The sequence below is a fragment of the Rhinichthys klamathensis genome, unplaced genomic scaffold (assembly GCF_029890125.1).
Source record: "Rhinichthys klamathensis goyatoka isolate OS25496 unplaced genomic scaffold, OSU_Roscu_1.1 h1tg000249l_1, whole genome shotgun sequence".
NCBI lineage: Eukaryota > Metazoa > Chordata > Actinopteri > Cypriniformes > Leuciscidae > Rhinichthys > Rhinichthys klamathensis.
In genome coordinates, this window is record NW_026606771.1 from 979467 (window position 1) to 998062 (window position 18596).

Sequence of the window (18596 nt, forward strand, 5' to 3'; positions counted from 1 at the left end):
CGATGAGCCTGATGAAATTGAATTCAGTAAACAATCCCTTCGGATCATTGCCATATTCTTAAAGGGGGGCGGTCACACACTAAAAGCCAAAGGGCCTGCTCGAGGCTTGAGGAAGTTCCCATATGGTCTAGCGGTCAAGATTCCTGGTTTTCACCCAGGCGGCCCGGGTTCGACTCCCGGTATGGGAAGTTCGTGTTGTCTTTGCTTCACTTATGGAAACAGCCAGGACGTCTCTCTGTGCCACTAGCACTTTTGGCCGGCAGGTGGAGCTTACGAAACCTGATAGGTTTAGGTTCTGTCCCCAACTGGTGTGCCTTCGATAGCCCAGCTTGTAGAGCGGAGGACTGTAGGTGGCAAATTGGCAATCCTTAGGTCGCTGGTTCGACTCCGGCTCGAAGGAGGTCTTTTTCACAAGCAAACATTTCATTGGCCATGCTTCTCGACGAGGCCGTCAGCGCTTGAGTTGGTAGTCCAGCATTTTGCAATCGCGAAATGGTGGTGAGAGCGCTGAATGGCGGTGAGAGCGCCAAATCCTAACCACTAGACCACCAGGGAAGGTCTGCTGACTCTTTCCCGTCAAGCCTGGCTGTGTGCCTCTACCAGATTTTGCAGCAACTGCTCAAGCAAGACCACTAAGACTTGAATTTTCCTTCAGGAGAGGAGACTTCTCTGACCCTGGATCACAGTTATTCCACTGAGAAACTGTCACAGGTTCTGTAGGAATATCCTAACAGCACCACAACTTGCCATGAAAACAAAGCAACCGAGATCCCCAACATGTGACGCCTCCAACTTGAAGCTTTTGATAGCAGGCTCCTCATCAGACCCCTTTCTGACGTTGGCTCCAGGCCTGTTGATGGCATGAGATAAAGTAGATGTCATGACAGGCCTCTGCCCAGTCGGACACCAACAAGTCGCGTGCATAGTTTTTGTTATTATTATTATTGGATTAGTTGAATAATATTTTAAATTGACAGTCCAACAATAGGCTGCTTTGTCAGTGTGATAACGGTTACCATACAATACCATGCGTCTTTTCAGATGCATTGCATGGGTACTGTCACAAGGACCTTGCTTTGCGACCAGTTTATAGTGTCCATTATGCCAGCACAGGAATGGGAGGAAACTGAACCCCCTGGGCGAGGCATATTAGAGCTCCCTCCGATGAGCCTGATGAAATTGAATTCAGTAAACAATCCCTTCGGATCATTCCCATATTCTTAAAGGCGGGCGGTCACACACTAAAAGCCAAAGGGCCTGCTCGAGGCTTGAGGAAGTTTCAATATGGTCTTGCGTTCAGGATTCCTGGTTTTCACCCAGGCGGCCCGGGTTCGACTCCCGGTATGGGAAGTTCGTGTTGTCTTTGCTTCACTTATGGAAACAGCCAGGACGTCTCTCTGTGCCACTAGCACTTTTGGCAGGCAGGCGGAGCTTACGAAACCTGATAGGTTTAGGTTCGTGTTGTCTTTGTCCAACACGGAAGTTCGTGTTGTCTTTGCTTCACTTATGGAAACAGCCAGGACGTCTCTCTGTGCCACTAGCACTTTTGGCCGGCAGGCGGAGCTTACGAAACCTGATAGGTTTAGGTTCTGTCCCCAACCGGTGTGCCTTCGATAGCTCAGCTGGTAGAGCGGAGGACTGTAGGTGGCAAATTGGCAATCCTTACGTCGCTGGTTCGACTCCGGCTCGAAGGAGGTCTTTTTCACAAGCAAACATTTCATTGGCCATGCTTCTCGACGAGGCCATCAGTGCTTGAGTTGGTAGTCCAGCATTTTGCAATCGCGACCGCCGCTGGAGGGACAAAAGCTCATTCCCTGACCGGGAATCGAACCCAAGCCGCGGCGGTGAGAGCGCCGAATCCTAACCACTAGACCACCAGGGAAGGTCTGCTGACTCTTTCCCGTCAAGCCTGCCTGTGTGCCTCCACCAGATTTTGCAGCAACTGCTCAAGCAAGACCACTAAGGCTTGAATTTTCCTTCAGGAGAGGAGACTTCTCTGACCCTGGATCACAGTTATTCCACTGAGAAACTGTCACAGGCTCTGTAGGAATATCCTAACAGCACCACAACTTGCCATGAAAACAAAGCAACCAAGATCCCCAACATGTGACGCCTCCAACTTGAAGCTTTTTATAGCAGGCTCCTCATCAGACCCCTTCCTGACGTTGGCTCCAGGCCTGTTGATGGCATGAGATAAAGTAGATGTCTTGACAGGCCTCTGCCCAGTCGGACACCAACAAGTCGCGTGCATAGTTTTTGTTATTATTATTATTGGATTAGTTGAATAATATTTTAAATTGACAGTCCAACAATAGGCTGCTTTGTCAGTGGGATAACGGTTACCACACAATACCATGCGTCTTTTCAGATGCATTGCATGGGTACTGTAACAAGGACCTTGCTTTGCGACCAGTTTATAGTGTCTATTATGCCAGCACAGGAATGGGAGGAAACTGAACCCCCTGGGCGAGGCAAATGCACTCAAGGGTGCCTGACTGGTGGGCCAGTGGCGCAATGGATAACGCGTCTGACTATGAATCAGAAGACCCCAGGTTCGACTCCTGGCTGGCTCGCTCTGCCTCTTTTGCTTCGCTGTCAGCCCATAGCCATTTTATTATTTCCTTTTATTAGCCCATAGTTTTTGTTATTATTATTATTGGATTAGTTGAATAATATTTTAAATTGACAGTCCAACAATAGGCTGCTTTGTCAGTGGGATAACGGTTACCATACAATACCATGCGTCTTTTCAGATGCATTGCATGGGTACTGTCACAAGGACCTTGCTTTGCGACCAGTTTATAGTGTCTATTATGCCAGCACAGGAATGGGAGGAAACTGAACCCCCTGGGGGAGGCAAATGAGAGCTCCCTCCGATGAGCCTGATGAAATTGAATTCAGTAAACAATCCCTTCGGATCATTCCCATATTCTTAAAGGGGGGCGGTCACACACTAAAAGCCAAAGGGCCTGCTCGAGGCTTGAGGAAGTTCCCATATGGTCTAGCGGTCAGGATTCCTGGTTTTCACCCAGGCGGCCTGGGTTCGACTCCCAGTATGGGAAGTTCGTGTTGTCTTTGCTTCACTTATGGAAACAGCCAGGACGTCTCTCTGTGCCACTAGCACTTTTGGCCGGCAGGCGGAGCTTACGAAACGTGATAGGTTTAGGTTCTGTCCCCAACCGGTGTGCCTTCGATAGCTCAGCTGGTAGAGCGGAGGACTGTAGGTGGCAAATTGGCAATCCTTAGGTCGCTGGTTCGACTCCGGCTCGAAGGAGGTCTTTTTCACAAGCAAACATTTCATTGGCCATGCTTCTCGACGAGGCCGTCAGCGCTTGAGTTGGTAGTCCAGCATTTTGCAATCGCGAAATGATGGTGAGAGCGCCGAATGGCGGTGAGAGCGCCGAATCCTAACCACTAGACCACCAGGGAAGGTCTGCTGACTCTTTCCCGTCAAGCCTGGCTGTGTGCCTCTACCAGATTTTGCAGCAACTGCTCAAGCAGGACCACTAAGGCTTGAATTTTCCTTCAGGAGAGGAGACTTCTCTGACCCTGGATCACAGTTCTTCCACTGAGAAACTATCACAGGCTCTGTAGGAATATCCTAACAGCACCACAACTTGCCATGAAAACAAAGCAACCGAGATCCTTAACATGTGACGCCTCCAACTTGAAGCTTTTTATAGCAGGCTCCTCATCAGACCCCTTCCTGACGTTGGCTCCAGGCCTGTTGATGGCATGAGATAAAGTAGATGTCATGACAGGCCTCTGCCCAGTCGGACAGCAACAACTCGCGTGCATAGTTTTTGTTATTATTATTATTGGATTATTTGAATAATATTTTAAATTGACAGTCCAATAATAGGCTGCTTTGTCAGTGGGATAACGGTTACCATTTTGCAGCAACTGCTCAAGCAAGACCACTAAGGCTTGAATTTTCCTTCAGGAGAGGAGACTTCTCTGACCCTGGATCACAGTTATTCCACTGAGAAACTGTCACAGGCTCTGTAGGAATATCCTAACAGCACCACAACTTGCCATGAAAACAAAGCAACCAAGATCCCCAACATGTGACGCCTCCAACTTGAAGCTTTTTATAGCAGGCTCCTCATCAGACCCCTTCCTGACGTTGGCTCCAGGCCTGTTGATGGCATGAGATAAAGTAGATGTCTTGACAGGCCTCTGCCCAGTCGGACACCAACAAGTCGCGTGCATAGTTTTTGTTATTATTATTATTGGATTAGTTGAATAATATTTTAAATTGACAGTCCAACAATAGGCTGCTTTGTCAGTGGGATAACGGTTACCATACAATACCATGCGTCTTTTCAGATGCATTGCATGGGTACTGTAACAAGGACCTTGCTTTGCGACCAGTTTATGGTGTCTATTATGCCAGCACAGGAATGGGAGGAAACTGAACCCCCTGGGCGAGGCAAATGCACTCAAGGGTGGCTGACTGGTGGGCCAGTGGCGAAATGGATAACGCGTTTGACTACGAATCAGAAGATTCCAGGTTCGACTCCTGTCTGGCTCGCTCTGCCTCTTTTGCTTCGCTGTCAGCCCATAGCCATTTTATTATTTCCTTTTATTAGCCCATATTTTTTGTTATTATTATTATTGGATTAGTTGAATAATATTTTAAATTGACAGTCCAACAATAGGCTGCTTTGTCAGTGGGATAACGGTTACCATACAATACCATGCTCTTTTCAGATGCATTGCAGGGGTACTGTCTTTTGTTATTATTATTATTGGATTAGTTGAATAATATTTTAAATTGACAGTCCAACAATAGGCTGCTTTGTCAGTGGGATAACGGTTACCATCGCGTGCATAGTTTTTGTTATTATTATTATTGGATTAGTTGAATAATATTTTAAATTGACAGTCCAACAATAGGCTGCTTTGTCAGTGGGATAACGGTTACCATACAATACCATGCGTCTTTTCAGATGCATTGCATGGGTACTGTAACAAGGACCTTGCTTTGCGACCAGTTTATAGTGTCTATTATGCCAGCACAGGAATGGGAGGAAACTGAACCCCCTGGGCGAGGCAAATGCACTCAAGGGTGCCTGACTGGTGGGCCAGTGGCGCAATGGATAACGCGTCTGACTACGAATCAGAAGATTCCAGGTTCGACTCTTGGCTGGCTCGCTCTGCCTCTTTTGCTTCGCTGTCAGCCCATAGCCATTTTATTATTTCCTTTTATTAGCCCATAGTTTTTGTTGTTATTATTATTGGATTAGTTGAATAATATTTTAAATTGACAGTCCAACAATAGGCTGCTTTGTCAGTGGGATAACGGTTACCATACGAGCTTACGAAACCTGATAGGTTTAGGTTCTGTCCCCAACCGGTGTGCCTTCGATAGCTCAGCTGGTAGAGCGGAGGACTGTAGGTGGCAAATTGGCAATCCTTAAGTTGCTGGTTCGACTCCGGCTCGAAGGAGGTCTTTTTCACAAGCAAACATTTCATTGGCCATGCTTCTCGACGAGGCCGTCAGCGCTTGAGTTGGTAGTCCAGCATTTTGCAATCGCGACCGCCGCTGGAGGGCAAAAGCTCATTCCCTGACCGGGAATCGAACCCAGGCCGCGGTGGTGAGAGCACCGAATCCTAACCACTAGACCACCAGGGAAGGTCTGCTGACTCTTTCCCGTCAAGCCTGGCTGTGTGCCTCTACCAGATTTTGCAGCAACTGCTCAAGCAAGACCACTAAGGCTTGAATTTTCCTTCAGGAGAGGAGACTTCTCTGACCCTGGATCACAGTTATTCCACTGAGAAACTGTCACAGGCTCTGTAGGAATATCCTAACAGCACCACAACTTGCCATGAAAACAAAGCAACCAAGATCCCCAACATGTGACGCCTCCAACTTGAAGCTTTTTATAGCAGGCTCCTCATCAGACCCCTTCCTGACGTTGGCTCCAGGCCTGTTGATGGCATGAGATAAAGTAGATGTCTTGACAGGCCTCTGCCCAGTCGGACACCAACAAGTCGCGTGCATAGTTTTTGTTATTATTATTATTGGATTAGTTGAATAATATTTTAAATTGACAGTCCAACAATAGGCTGCTTTGTCAGTGGGATAACGGTTACCATACAATACCATGCGTCTTTTCAGATGCATTGCATGGGTACTGTAACAAGGACCTTGCTTTGCGACCAGTTTATGGTGTCTATTATGCCAGCACAGGAATGGGAGGAAACTGAACCCCCTGGGCGAGGCAAATGCACTCAAGGGTGCCTGACTGGTGGGCCAGTGGCGAAATGGATAACGCGTTTGACTACGAATCAGAAGATTCCAGGTTCGACTCCTGTCTGGCTCGCTCTGCCTCTTTTGCTTCGCTGTCAGCCCATAGCCATTTTATTATTTCCTTTTATTAGCCCATATTTTTTGTTATTATTATTATTGGATTAGTTGAATAATATTTTAAATTGACAGTCCAACAATAGGCTGCTTTGTCAGTGGGATAACGGTTACCATACAATACCATGCTCTTTTCAGATGCATTGCATGGGTACTGTCTTTTGTTATTATTATTATTGGATTAGTTGAATAATATTTTAAATTGACAGTCCAACAATAGGCTGCTTTGTCAGTGGGATAACGGTTACCATCGCGTGCATAGTTTTTGTTATTATTATTATTGGATTAGTTGAATAATATTTTAAATTGACAGTCCAACAATAGGCTGCTTTGTCAGTGGGATAACGGTTACCATACAATACCATGCGTCTTTTCAGATGCATTGCATGGGTACTGTAACAAGGACCTTGCTTTGCGACCAGTTTATAGTGTCTATTATGCCAGCACAGGAATGGGAGGAAACTGAACCCCCTGGGCGAGGCAAATGCACTCAAGGGTGCTTGACTGGTGGGCCAGTGGCGCAATGGATAACGCGTCTGACTACGAATTAGAAGATTCCAGGTTCGACTCTTGGCTGGCTCGCTCTGCCTCTTTTGCTTCGCTGTCAGCCCATAGCCATTTTATTATTTCCTTTTATTAGCCCATAGTTTTTGTTATTATTATTATTGGATTAGTTGAATAATATTTTAAATTGACAGTCCAACAATAGGCTGCTTTGTCAGTGGGATAACGGTTACCATACGAGCTTACGAAACCTAATAGGTTTAGGTTCTGTCCCCAACCGGTGTGCCTATGATAGCTCAGCTGGTAGAGCGGAGGATTGTAGGAGGTAAATTGGCAATCCTTAGGTCGCTGGTTCGACTCCGGCTCGAAGGAGGTCTTTTTCACAAGCAAACATTTCATTGGCCATGCTTCTCGACGAGGCCGTCAGCGCTTGAGTTGGTAGTCCAGCATTTTGCAATCGCGACCGCCGCTGGAGGGCAGAAGCTCATTCCCTGACCGGGAATCGAACCCAGGCCGCGGTGGTGAGAGCGCCGAATCCTAACCACTAGACCATAAGGGAAGGTCTGCTGACTCTTTCCCGTCAAGCCTGGCTGTGTGCCTCTACCAGATTTTGCAGCAACTGCTCAAGCAAGACCACTAAGGCTTGAATTTCCCTTCAGGAGAGGAGACTTCTCTGACCCTGGATCACAGTTATTCCACTGAGAAACTGTCACAGGCTCTGTAGGAATATCCTAACAGCACCACAACTTGCCATGAAAACAAAGCAACCAAGATCCCCAACATGTGACGCCTCCAACTTGAACCTTTTTATAGCAGGCTCCTCATCAGACCCCTTCCTGACGTTGGCTCCAGGCCTGTTGATGGCATGAGATAAAGTAGATGTCATGACAGGCCTCTGCCCAGTCAGACACCAACAAGTCGCGTGCATAGTTTTTGTTATTATTATTATTGGATTAGTTGAATAATATTTTAAATTGACAGTCCAACAATAGGCTGCTTTGTCAGTGGGATAACGGTTACCATACAATACCATGCGTCTTTTCAGATGCATTGCATGGGTACTGTCACAAGGACCTTGCTTTGCGACCAGTTTATAGTGTCTATTATGCCAGCACAGGAATGGGAGGAAACTGAACCCCCTGGGCGAGGCAAATGAGAGCTCCCTCCGATGAGCCTGACGAAATTGAATTCAGTAAACAATCCCTTCGGATCATTCCCATATTCTTAAAGGGGGGCGGTCACACACTTGTAAAGTATTTGGGCCATTGGGGAATATGTATTCAATATTTAGTAATTACAAATTAATAACTATTGATACGGGTTTGACCCAGATAACAATACATGTTAAAAATCACCCGGCAAAGGGGGTTACGTTGCCAATCTGTTATGAACGACTGAATACAATGGATTTATAATCAATTATTCATACAGATCGGCAAGATAGATCAATTTTATTTATCAATAATCAAATCATAACGAATTATAATTCAATATTCATATACAAATTGTCTAGAATACATAGATTCTCAGGATACTCCTCAATGGAATTAATTAGTATCGAATATTCTGTTTGTCCAGCAAACTGGTCATGGATCTTCATCAATTTCCACAGAGAAATTACCTTTAAGAGACTCGCAGGAAAAGACGATCTTTACGGCCGTAAAAGATAGCTTTCCTGTTTTGTCACAATACTATTTAAAGTATTATACCATTTCAAAGCTTGTAGCTGATCGAAACATTTAAGTGATTTGAAGTATGAGCACAGGCAGAATCAATCAATGAATATATGTATTTAATAAAGATGATTACGTATACGGTTAATAAACGTTACAAGGAATAAATGTATTTACAAACACAATAAAACATCGAGGAAGGAGAATGCATATAGAAAGAGAGGGAGAGAGCTGGTGAGTTTGGCAAAATTCATCAGACACAGAACCGTTATGAGAGACAACTTAGAGTCAAATCGTACCCTAATTAGGGCAGGCAATCTTAGCAATATTTAGATCTCGGTAAGAAACGAATACTTGCTGATCATGTTCTCTCGTGTGTGTGTGCGTGTGTTCCGGACCCGGTCAGAGGTCCTTTCCGGCGCGCCCGTGTGGCGGGATGTTCAAATCGTCCGTTGAAGGTGTTGCCAAAGAAATGATTCAAACTAAGTTCATTTCACTCGCCGGTGAGAATGAACAAAGGAGAATACAAAAAGGAAAATAAAACTGAACTAGACAAACAAAGGAAAGATGGGTCATCGCATGAACACGAGGTCCCGATGGACCAAGGAGTCACATGATGAAGGAAGGGAGAGTCCAGAGTACGAGCGAGCGAGAGAGTCAAGCGCGCGTCACATGTTGGAGGAAGAGCAGTCCAGGGTACCAGCCAGAGAGGGAAGACAGGGGTACCGGCCAGAGAGGGAAGACAGAGCACAGGAAGAGCGAGTCCAGTTCTCTTTAAAGGAACTGGAGTCCACACCTCTGAGGTGCGAACTGGCCAATGACATTCAACGAAACTCTTGGCGGCAAAATTCTCTTTGTCTTGTCAAAGCTAAATTATGGCCGCATTCACAGGTTTTACGATCAGTCAGAATTTGTTCAGAATCATTTCAAAGATGGTAAAACATAGTAAAATACATTTTATGGCTTGTTCAATTACATAAATGACCTTGTCAGCTCACAAGGATTCTGAACATAGGAAGAAAGACATTTAAGGAGAGTTATATTGCAAAGTTACATTAAAAGCATAATTAACTGCCCTTTTAGTTTGTTTTAAACTAACACACACTCATAGGTCCCTTCATAGGACCTGGGCAATCGACAAACATAACAACATATCAAATATACCTCAGTAAATGTCTTTAAATGAGGAGAGTAGTAAAAGTTCATATATGTGTGTGTGTTTGTATCTGCGTGCATTGAGCACCCAACAGGGGGGGGGTTCTCTGGAATTCCTTTGAAGCTTGGACTACGTGAGTGGGAGAATGCAGGGTTAGTCTCTGGCGAGTGTTCCAGGGTCGTAAAAGTGTTATGAGCAGACTTGTTGGCACCAAAGTCCAGTAATTTTCATTAATCCTAAAAACTTTGGGTTTTAGGAAGAATGTGCTTTATTTGCATTCAGGACAGAGTCAATGATTTACCCCAGATACCTTACACACTAAAAGCCAAAGGGCCTGCTCGAGGCTTGAGGAAGTTCCCATATGGTCTAGCGGTCAGGATTCCTGGTTTTCACCCAGGCGGCCCGGGTTCGACTCCCGGTATGGGAAGTTCGTGTTGTCTTTGCTTCACTTATGGAAACAGCCAGGACGTCTCTCTGTGCCACTAGCACTTTTGGCCGGCAGGCGGAGCTTACGAAACCTGATAGGTTTAGGTTCTGTCCCCAACTGGTGTGCCTTCGATAGCTCAGCTGGTAGAGTGGAGGACTGTAGGTGGCAAATTGGCAATCCTTAGGTCGCTGGTTCGACTCCGGCTCGAAGGAGGTCTTTTTCACAAGCAAACATTTCATTGGCCATGCTTCTCGACGAGGCCGTCAGCGCTTGAGTTGGTAGTCCAGCATTTTGCAATCCCGACCGCCGCTGGAGGGCAAAAGCTCATTCCCTGACCGGGAAACGAACCCAAGCCGCGGCGGTGAGAGCGCCGAATCCTAACCACTAGACCACCAGGGAAGGTCTGCTGACTCTTTCCCGTCAAGCCTGGCTGTGTGCCTCTACCAGATTTTGCAGCAACTGCTCAAGCAAGACCACTAAGGCTTGAATTTTCCTTCAGGAGAGGAGACTTCTCTGACCCTGGATCACAGTTATTCCACTGAGAAACTGTCACAGGCTCTGTAGGAATATCCTAACAGCACCACAACTTGCCATGAAAACAAAGCAACCAAGATCCCCAACATGTGACGCCTCCAACTTGAAGCTTTTTATAGCAGGCTCCTCATCAGACCCCTTCCTGACGTTGGCTCCAGGCCTGTTGATGGCATGAGATAAAGTAGATGTCTTGACAGGCCTCTGCCCAGTCGGACACCAACAAGTCGCGTGCATAGTTTTTGTTATTATTATTATTGGATTAGTTGAATAATATTTTAAATTGACAGTCCAACAATAGGCTGCTTTGTCAGTGGGATAACGGTTACCATACAATACCATGCGTCTTTTCAGATGCATTGCATGGGTACTGTAACAAGGACCTTGCTTTACGACCAGTTTATGGTGTCTATAATGCCAGCACAGGAATGGGAGGAAACTGAACCCCCTGGGCGAGGCAAATGCACTCAAGGGTGCCTGACTGGTGGGCCAGTGGCGAAATGGATAACGCGTTTGACTATGAATCAGAAGATTCCAGGTTCGACTCCTGTCTGGCTCGCTCTGCCTCTTTTGCTTCGCTGTCAGCCCATAGCCATTTTATTATTTCCTTTTATTAGCCCATATTTTTTGTTATTATTATTATTGGATTAGTTGAATAATATTTTAAATTGACAGTCCAACAATAGGCTGCTTTGTCAGTGGGATAACGGTTACCATACAATACCATGCTCTTTTCAGATGCATTGCATGGGTACTGTCTTTTGTTATTATTATTATTGGATTAGTTGAATAATATTTTAAATTGACAGTCCAACAATAGGCTGCTTTGTCAGTGGGATAACGGTTACCATACAATTCCATGCGTCTTTTCAGATGCATTGCATGGGTACTGTAACAAGGACCTTGCTTTGCGACCAGTTTATAGTGTCTATTATGCCAGCACAGGAATGGGAGGAAAGATTCCAGGTTCAGAAGATTCCAGGTTCGACTCTTGGCTGGCTCGCTCTGCCTCTTTTGCTTCGCTGTCAGCCCATAGCCATTTTATTATTTCCTTTTATTAGCCCATAGTTTTTGTTATTATTATTATTGGATTAGTTGAATAATATTTTAAATTGACAGTACAACAATACGCTGCTTTGTCAGTGGGATAACGGTTACCATACGAGCTTACGAAACCTGATAGGTTTAGGTTCACACCCCAACCGGTGTGCCTTCGATAGCGGTGCCCGGGGACCGTTCGTCTGTCTAATTTCGACAAATCACGTCTCTGCATGTCCATCTTTTCCATTTTTATGACAGCCAATCAGATCTCAGCATTTCCATTTTCTACATTTTAAGACAGCCAATCACCGTGGCCCGTCCATCTTTACAATTTTAAGACAGCCAATGACCGTGGCCCTTTCCATCATTGCCGGAGCATGCGCAGTAAGTCTACCTCCTATCGCTCACAGCCAATCAATAATATTTGTGAGTTATTTTTGGAAAAGCTGCGTGAAGTCTGTATTTGAATTTAGCGACTTGGGAATTTAATCCACCGAGGTAAGTTTCCTCTATTTAATTAACTAGCTTTAATTCATATGTTTTTTTTTTTAAATAAACTTTTACATTGTTTTAGGTAAGACGTTGACGGTGACACCGAGGTAAGATTTCTCTATTTAATTAACGTTAACTATCTTTAATTAATAGTTTTTTCTTAAATAAACTGTTACATTGTGTTAGGTAAGACGTCAACGTTGTTGCTTTGTTTAGTCTGCTAACGTTAACTAACTTAGCTAAGAATGAATGAATGAATGAATGGAGTAACGTTAAGTTAGCTGAAACGTATTTTCGACAGAGAGAAACGACAGTTATAATTGGTATAACATTGGTATAACACCCACAATGATTTAATTTGAATGAATGAATGAGTTTTGTGTTGTATTCAGGTGTTGCACCTGTTATAACAGGAGACTTTGTGTTTACCAACTGATAATAATCATAATATGATTGTACTAAATTACTTTTATATCTGCTACTACTATGTATTAATATAGTATACACTGAGGTACTTGTGTATTAATAAATTATACACTGCGGTACTATGTATTAATAAATTATACACTGAGGTAACGTTACTATGTATTTAATATATAATACACTGGTACTATGTATTAATATATAATACACTGAGGTACTATAGCAGTGAGTTAAAACTACTCACGAATAGTTACAAATTTAAAGTGAATAGTTACAATTTTATTTACTCTAGTAATGGAAGATGGCATCCAAATACAAAAAGCACAGGGCTATGAGTGAAGAGGAGTGGATGTCACGCCTGCGAAGGTTTGCTGTTGTAGGGGTCTGGCCTTCTGAGGCAGGAAACAGGCCGGCACCCCGCCAGAAAAAGTGGAATGACCTGTATCAGTTGCACTTCCGACTCTTCTGCCATGTCCAGCACTGTCACAAGTGCCATGACAAGGAGGACACCATCGCCTGCCTGCAGTCCCAGGATGTTCATTCAGAGTGTCTCTCCTCTGTCTCTTCCTCCCTCTCCTGTGTCCACAACCACATCTTCGATACCATCGGTAGCTGCTAGAGCTGTGAGAAACTCTTAAATTAAGTGGTTTTCTTCACAATGACACTTAACTTCAAATAATCATCCTTCATTATTTGCCTTTTTTATTTATAAAGGAAGTGTCCGCTGCTGCCGCCTCCTCCTCTGGTACCTCCTCTGCTCCTCTTGCCACTGCACCCTCTGGTCCATCACCTGCCACCACCAGCTCAGCCGTCATTCCAACTCCCACCTCTCTCCAGGCCACTGATGGACCTGCTGGACCTTCAGGGCCTGCATCTGTTGCACTTGAGCAACGACTGGTAATTATGCCTGTCACATTTTATTTTTATCATACCGTGTACTGATCATTTAGTAGACTTTTATTGTATTGCAATATTTATTATTATTGTTGTGTAATAATAATAATCATTATTATAATAATAATTAGAAAATGTATTTGTAAATCACTTTTAAAAAACGTTTTCAAATCACAAAAAATACACAATGCAATCATGAAATAGACAGAGATTTAAGACAATGAATAGAAATCTGAAGAATACGTAAATGAATAAAAGCATAATGCTCTAATTAAAATCCATTTTTATAATAATGTGTTTTAAAAAGAGTATTCAATTTTCCAGATTGTGCATGCTTGTACCGGCTCTGCTGCTGCTAGTCCCTCCTCTTCACTGCCATCACCCGTCACCCCTGCAGCCCCACAACAACTGGCAAGTCTTTTGTAACATGTTGTATCAGTCGTGTTATTGTCTTGCTTATAATTGAATTATTTTGATATTTGTTTAATTATTTTTTATTTTATTTATTATTATTACATTTAACAGGTTTCAAATGAGGACACCACTCTGTCCCCACCAGCCTAGCCTCTGCTCCTCCTTACTTCCCCATCGTCCCAGCCTCTCTTCCCACTGCTACAACTACAAGTCCCTCTGGGACACCTGCCATGACTCCAGCAGCACCACAGCAAGAGCTGGTAGGTCTTTTGTGACATGTTAACAGTGTGAAAGATGTGCTATTTTTCTGCCTGTGATATTGTTGTTATTTTATTTTTATATATTCATATATTTACCAGGCTGTGGATGAGCGCAGTATCCCAGGGATGGACAGAGTGGACAGCCTGGCAGAGTACTTGGTGGGACTGAGGAATGAAACTGGACAAACACTTAACTCCCAGCAGGCCAGTACCATCATAGCTCTGTGGCAGAACCTTCTACCGTATGACCAGCAGCGTGTAGCGTACCCTCCACGGTACAAGTCGCGCCTGACAACAGGACGCTTCAGTTGCTCTAAAAAGAAACCTGAATTTACGCCAGGTGTGGAGAGTATGACACGTTGCGTCCTAGGATCGACAGGATCCCCTGCCCACTGGCCAGACTGTTGTCGTCTGGTAGAGTGCATTTTTGTAAAACTCTGTGACATCTTTAAATGTCCAAAAACAGGGTACATATGCACTGACTAGATGGACTCTAATTCTCAGAGACTATAGCAAGATCAGACAGCAAGTCCTGGGTAATGGTGCAGTCATGCAGAGCTCTACACTCTAATTCAATGGCACAACAAGCGACTGAAGAGGCAGGAATGTAGTATTCTGCTGCAAGGGGTCAACTTGCCTGCCTCCATTCCTGTTGCTCCCGTACCTCTCCCACCAGTACAGGTACGCCCCACTGCTGCACCACCACAGCCTGCCCCTCCACAGCCTGCCCCTCAACATCAGTACCACTTGCCTCAAAGTACAGCAGGACAAGTCTATTCAGTTCAATTTTAATCCCACATAACACACTGTATATTACAGTTTTTTGTGTGAGCCTTGTAAGGAGTGTTGATTTTGTTTTTTGTATATTTTTTACCAGTTGATCAGAATCTTCTACCTTTATTGCTTGCTTTATTTATTTATTTATTTAATATTTGTATTTTATATTTAATTATTCAATTCATTTGTATATGTGCCATGCTTACTGTGTGTGTGAGAGAGAAAGAGATAATTAAGATGTATATTTTGTAATATATTTTTTATATATTTAAACAGCAAGGCCTTTATTTATTGCCAACATTCACTCAGAGAAGACAATTACATTGTTGCAGTACTTTCAATTCTAATGTCTTTCATGTTTAAATTTGATTGTATTAATGAATTGGGTATTTTTTCTCAAGCAAATATGTAAAATACATACATACAAACAACACATATGAATATAGTTATAACTTTTTATACATTTAAGTCGAAACATATGGTAATATTTCAGTTAGGGTTTTTGGTTAGAGATATTTCTATCTTTGTGTGTTTACTGCAATTATAATTTATCATCAGACATTTTTATCGTGTGTATATATATATATATATATATATATATATATATATATATATATATATATATATATATATATATATATATATATATATATGTGTCTTTTTAATTTTTTTTATTATAAAAGTGTCTCTTTCATTAATCATTTTGTGAGCCTGAGTCAAAACATTATTATAATAATTACTATTATTATTATTATTATAGGCCTATATATTATTATTATTATAGACCTATATATCTAATGTTTATAGTACATTTCAAGGAACTCCATATTCATATGGGTAATAAATAAATATAAACATGTATCCATACAATGAGAAAAACAGTAATAAAATAAACATATGAAACCATTTGAAATTCCAGTGAAATATCACTATAATATAGAAAAGAGTAATTTAAAAAAAGATAATAAAGATTTCTTATATTCAATGGTGAACTAATAAAATAAATAATACATTTCAAGAAACCACATATTCATATAATAAATACATTTTAACAATTATCCATACATGTAAAAAAAATACGTTTTTATAAAATAAGTGTTAAGGCATAAAAGCACATTAAATTTATACATATGTGTTCATTCATTAAGAAAAGATATTGGGTGATTTCAACCTTGTCCGAGGTGGGACTCGAACCGACGTCGTACACGTCAGTGATTTGCCCATGAAATATATAAAAAGGCAATTTTCTATCAAATATGAATACCAATCTACCAAAAAATCACACAGAAGTGTGAAAGGTGGGTTTATCTTTTCCCTTTCCTTTCCTTTTCCTTTTTTTTTCCTTCTCTTTTCTCTCTTTTTCCTTCTTCCTCTTCTTCCCCTTCTTCCCCTTCTTTTTCCTTCTCCCCTTCCTCAAACAGACTATTGTTCCCCAGCTTTAGCTCAGCTGGTAGAGCAGAGGACTATAGGTGGCAAATTGCCGATCCTTAGGTCGCTGGTTCGACTCCGGCTCGAAGGAGGTCTTTTTCACAAGCAAACATTTCATTGGCCATGCTTCTCGACGAGGCCGTCAGCGCTTGAGTTGGTAGTCCAGCATTTTGCAATCGCGACCGCCGCTGGAGGGCAAAAAGCTCATTCCCTGACCGGGAATCGAACCCAGGCCGCGGCGGTGAGAGCGCCAAATCCTAACCACTAGACCAGCGGTTCCCAAACTTTTTTTCCTGCGCACCCCCTTCTATGTCCCAACCGGGTTGGCGCACCCCCAATCCCCACTTCAAAAAAAAAATACAACAAAGCTTTTTTTATCGCCCTATAAAGACTCATGTTTAATCATGCGCTAATAACCAGAACACACATGACAATAACAACATCAACAAAGTTTCAATATAATGCAACAAAGCTACGCACAAGCTTCCACTTTTAACCCTTAGTTTCACACGTAAGTTTAAAATATTTTAACTGACCCCCCAGCGTGAGTTTTTCAAGGCGACCGTTATTTAGAACTTGTCACTTTAATGTTACCATGGTGACGCGTCATTCCTTGTCACGTGACACAGCGCAACCACAACACAGCGCTGAATGAATGATCTGCTTTTATGTCATTTTTCCTTTTTTATCAAAAATATTCACAAATGTATTAGCTATACCATGAAACACTGATATTCCGATTGTCAAATATGGGCAAGTGGATATGTTTTATTGTTCAAACACCTTCATGACGATCGTTAGTTTGTGCCACAGTTCAGAGAATCGGATCTGTTGGATTTACAACACGTGACGTCAATTCCTCCACTTCTCACGAAATACATGAAAGTAAGTGGCCGGTGAACTGGGAGAAGAATAGGGTAAAATGTGAAGCTACGTATACAATGTGTATCTGATATGAATAAAACGTGTCGTCTTATTATAATGAAAAGGATTAATATTGCCGCTTCCATAGAAATCAGCTAAATCAAAATCATTGTTTTGCTAGTACTTATGTGTATTTAAATGTCTGAAACCTAAAATAAACATTATGTGGTTGAAAACACTCAATGGTTGTGATATATGACAACACTGGCTCAGTGCCAGCCAACGCGCGAAAGCACATTTGTCACTTTACCGGCTGCAGTGCAGAGCAGTGCGTAGAAGACAGCAGCTGTTTTCAACGTTTCTATCAAAAACTAATAAATTATAGTTTTTTTTATTTAAAATAAAAGCGATTACAAAGGAAATGTTTACTGTTCATGGTTTTTATTTTATTGTATGGAAAAATCCCACTTACAAAACAGACCGCCATTACATTTTTCCTCTCGCGCACCCCCTGGTGGCAGCTCGCGTACCCCTGGGGGTGCGCGCACCACACTTTGGGAATCCCTGCACTAGACCACCAGGGAAGGTCTGTTGACTCTTTCCCGTCAAGCCTGGCTGTGTGCCTCTACCAGATTTTGCAGCAACTGCTCAAGCAAGACCACTAAGGCTTGAATTTTCCTTCAGGAGAGGAGACTTCTCTGACCCTGGATCACAGTTATTCCACTGAGAAACTGTCACAGGCTCTGTAGGAATATCCTAACAGCATCACAACTTGCCATGAAAACAAAGCAACCAAGTTCTTCAACATGTGACGCCTCCAACTTGAAGCTTTTTATAGCAGGCTCCTCATCAGACCCCTTCCTGACGTTGGCTCCAGGCCTGTTGATGGCATGAGATAAAGTAGATGTCTTGACAGGCCTCTGCCCAGTCGGACACCAACAAGTCGCGTGCATAGTTTTTGTTATTATTAATATTGGATTAGTTGAATAATATTTTAAATTGACAGTCCAACAATAGGCTGCTTTGTCAGTGGGATAATGGTTACCATACAATACCATGCGTCTTTTCAGATGCATTGCATGGGTACTGTAACAAGGACCTTGCTTTGCGACCAGTTTATGGTGTCTATTATGCCAGCACAGGAATGGGAGGAAACTGAACCCCCTGGGCGAGGCAAATGCACTCAAGGGTGCCTGACTGGTGGGCCAGTGGCGCAATGGATAACACGTCTGACTACGAATCAGAAGATTCCAGGTTCGACTCCTGGCTGGCTCGCTCTGCCTCTTTTGCTTCGCTGTCAGCCCATAGCCATTTTATTATTTCCTTTTATTAGCCCATAGTT

The 18596-nt window shown here is 43.0% G+C and overlaps 8 non-coding genes across 8 annotated transcripts; all 8 read left to right on the forward strand.

Moving 5' to 3' along the window:
* The first annotated feature begins 116 nt into the window (after positions 1-116).
* Positions 117-188, forward strand: trnae-uuc (transfer RNA glutamic acid (anticodon UUC)). The gene has a single exon. It is a non-coding gene; the product is annotated as a tRNA-Glu (tRNA).
* A 1419-nt stretch (positions 189-1607) lies between these two features.
* trnay-gua (transfer RNA tyrosine (anticodon GUA)) lies at positions 1608-1694 on the forward strand. Its single transcript is given in 2 exon segments — positions 1608-1644; positions 1659-1694. It is a non-coding gene; the product is annotated as a tRNA-Tyr (tRNA).
* An 806-nt stretch (positions 1695-2500) lies between these two features.
* trnah-aug (transfer RNA histidin (anticodon AUG)) lies at positions 2501-2573 on the forward strand. Its single transcript has one exon. It is a non-coding gene; the product is annotated as a tRNA-His (tRNA).
* A 417-nt stretch (positions 2574-2990) lies between these two features.
* trnae-uuc (transfer RNA glutamic acid (anticodon UUC)) lies at positions 2991-3062 on the forward strand. The gene has a single exon. It is a non-coding gene; the product is annotated as a tRNA-Glu (tRNA).
* A 125-nt stretch (positions 3063-3187) lies between these two features.
* On the forward strand, positions 3188-3274 carry trnay-gua (transfer RNA tyrosine (anticodon GUA)). Its single transcript is given in 2 exon segments — positions 3188-3224; positions 3239-3274. It is a non-coding gene; the product is annotated as a tRNA-Tyr (tRNA).
* A 6784-nt stretch (positions 3275-10058) lies between these two features.
* trnae-uuc (transfer RNA glutamic acid (anticodon UUC)) lies at positions 10059-10130 on the forward strand. The gene has a single exon. It is a non-coding gene; the product is annotated as a tRNA-Glu (tRNA).
* A 125-nt stretch (positions 10131-10255) lies between these two features.
* On the forward strand, positions 10256-10342 carry trnay-gua (transfer RNA tyrosine (anticodon GUA)). The gene is given in 2 exon segments: positions 10256-10292; positions 10307-10342. It is a non-coding gene; the product is annotated as a tRNA-Tyr (tRNA).
* An 805-nt stretch (positions 10343-11147) lies between these two features.
* trnah-aug (transfer RNA histidin (anticodon AUG)) lies at positions 11148-11220 on the forward strand. The gene has a single exon. It is a non-coding gene; the product is annotated as a tRNA-His (tRNA).
* The last annotated feature ends 7376 nt before the right edge of the window (positions 11221-18596 follow it).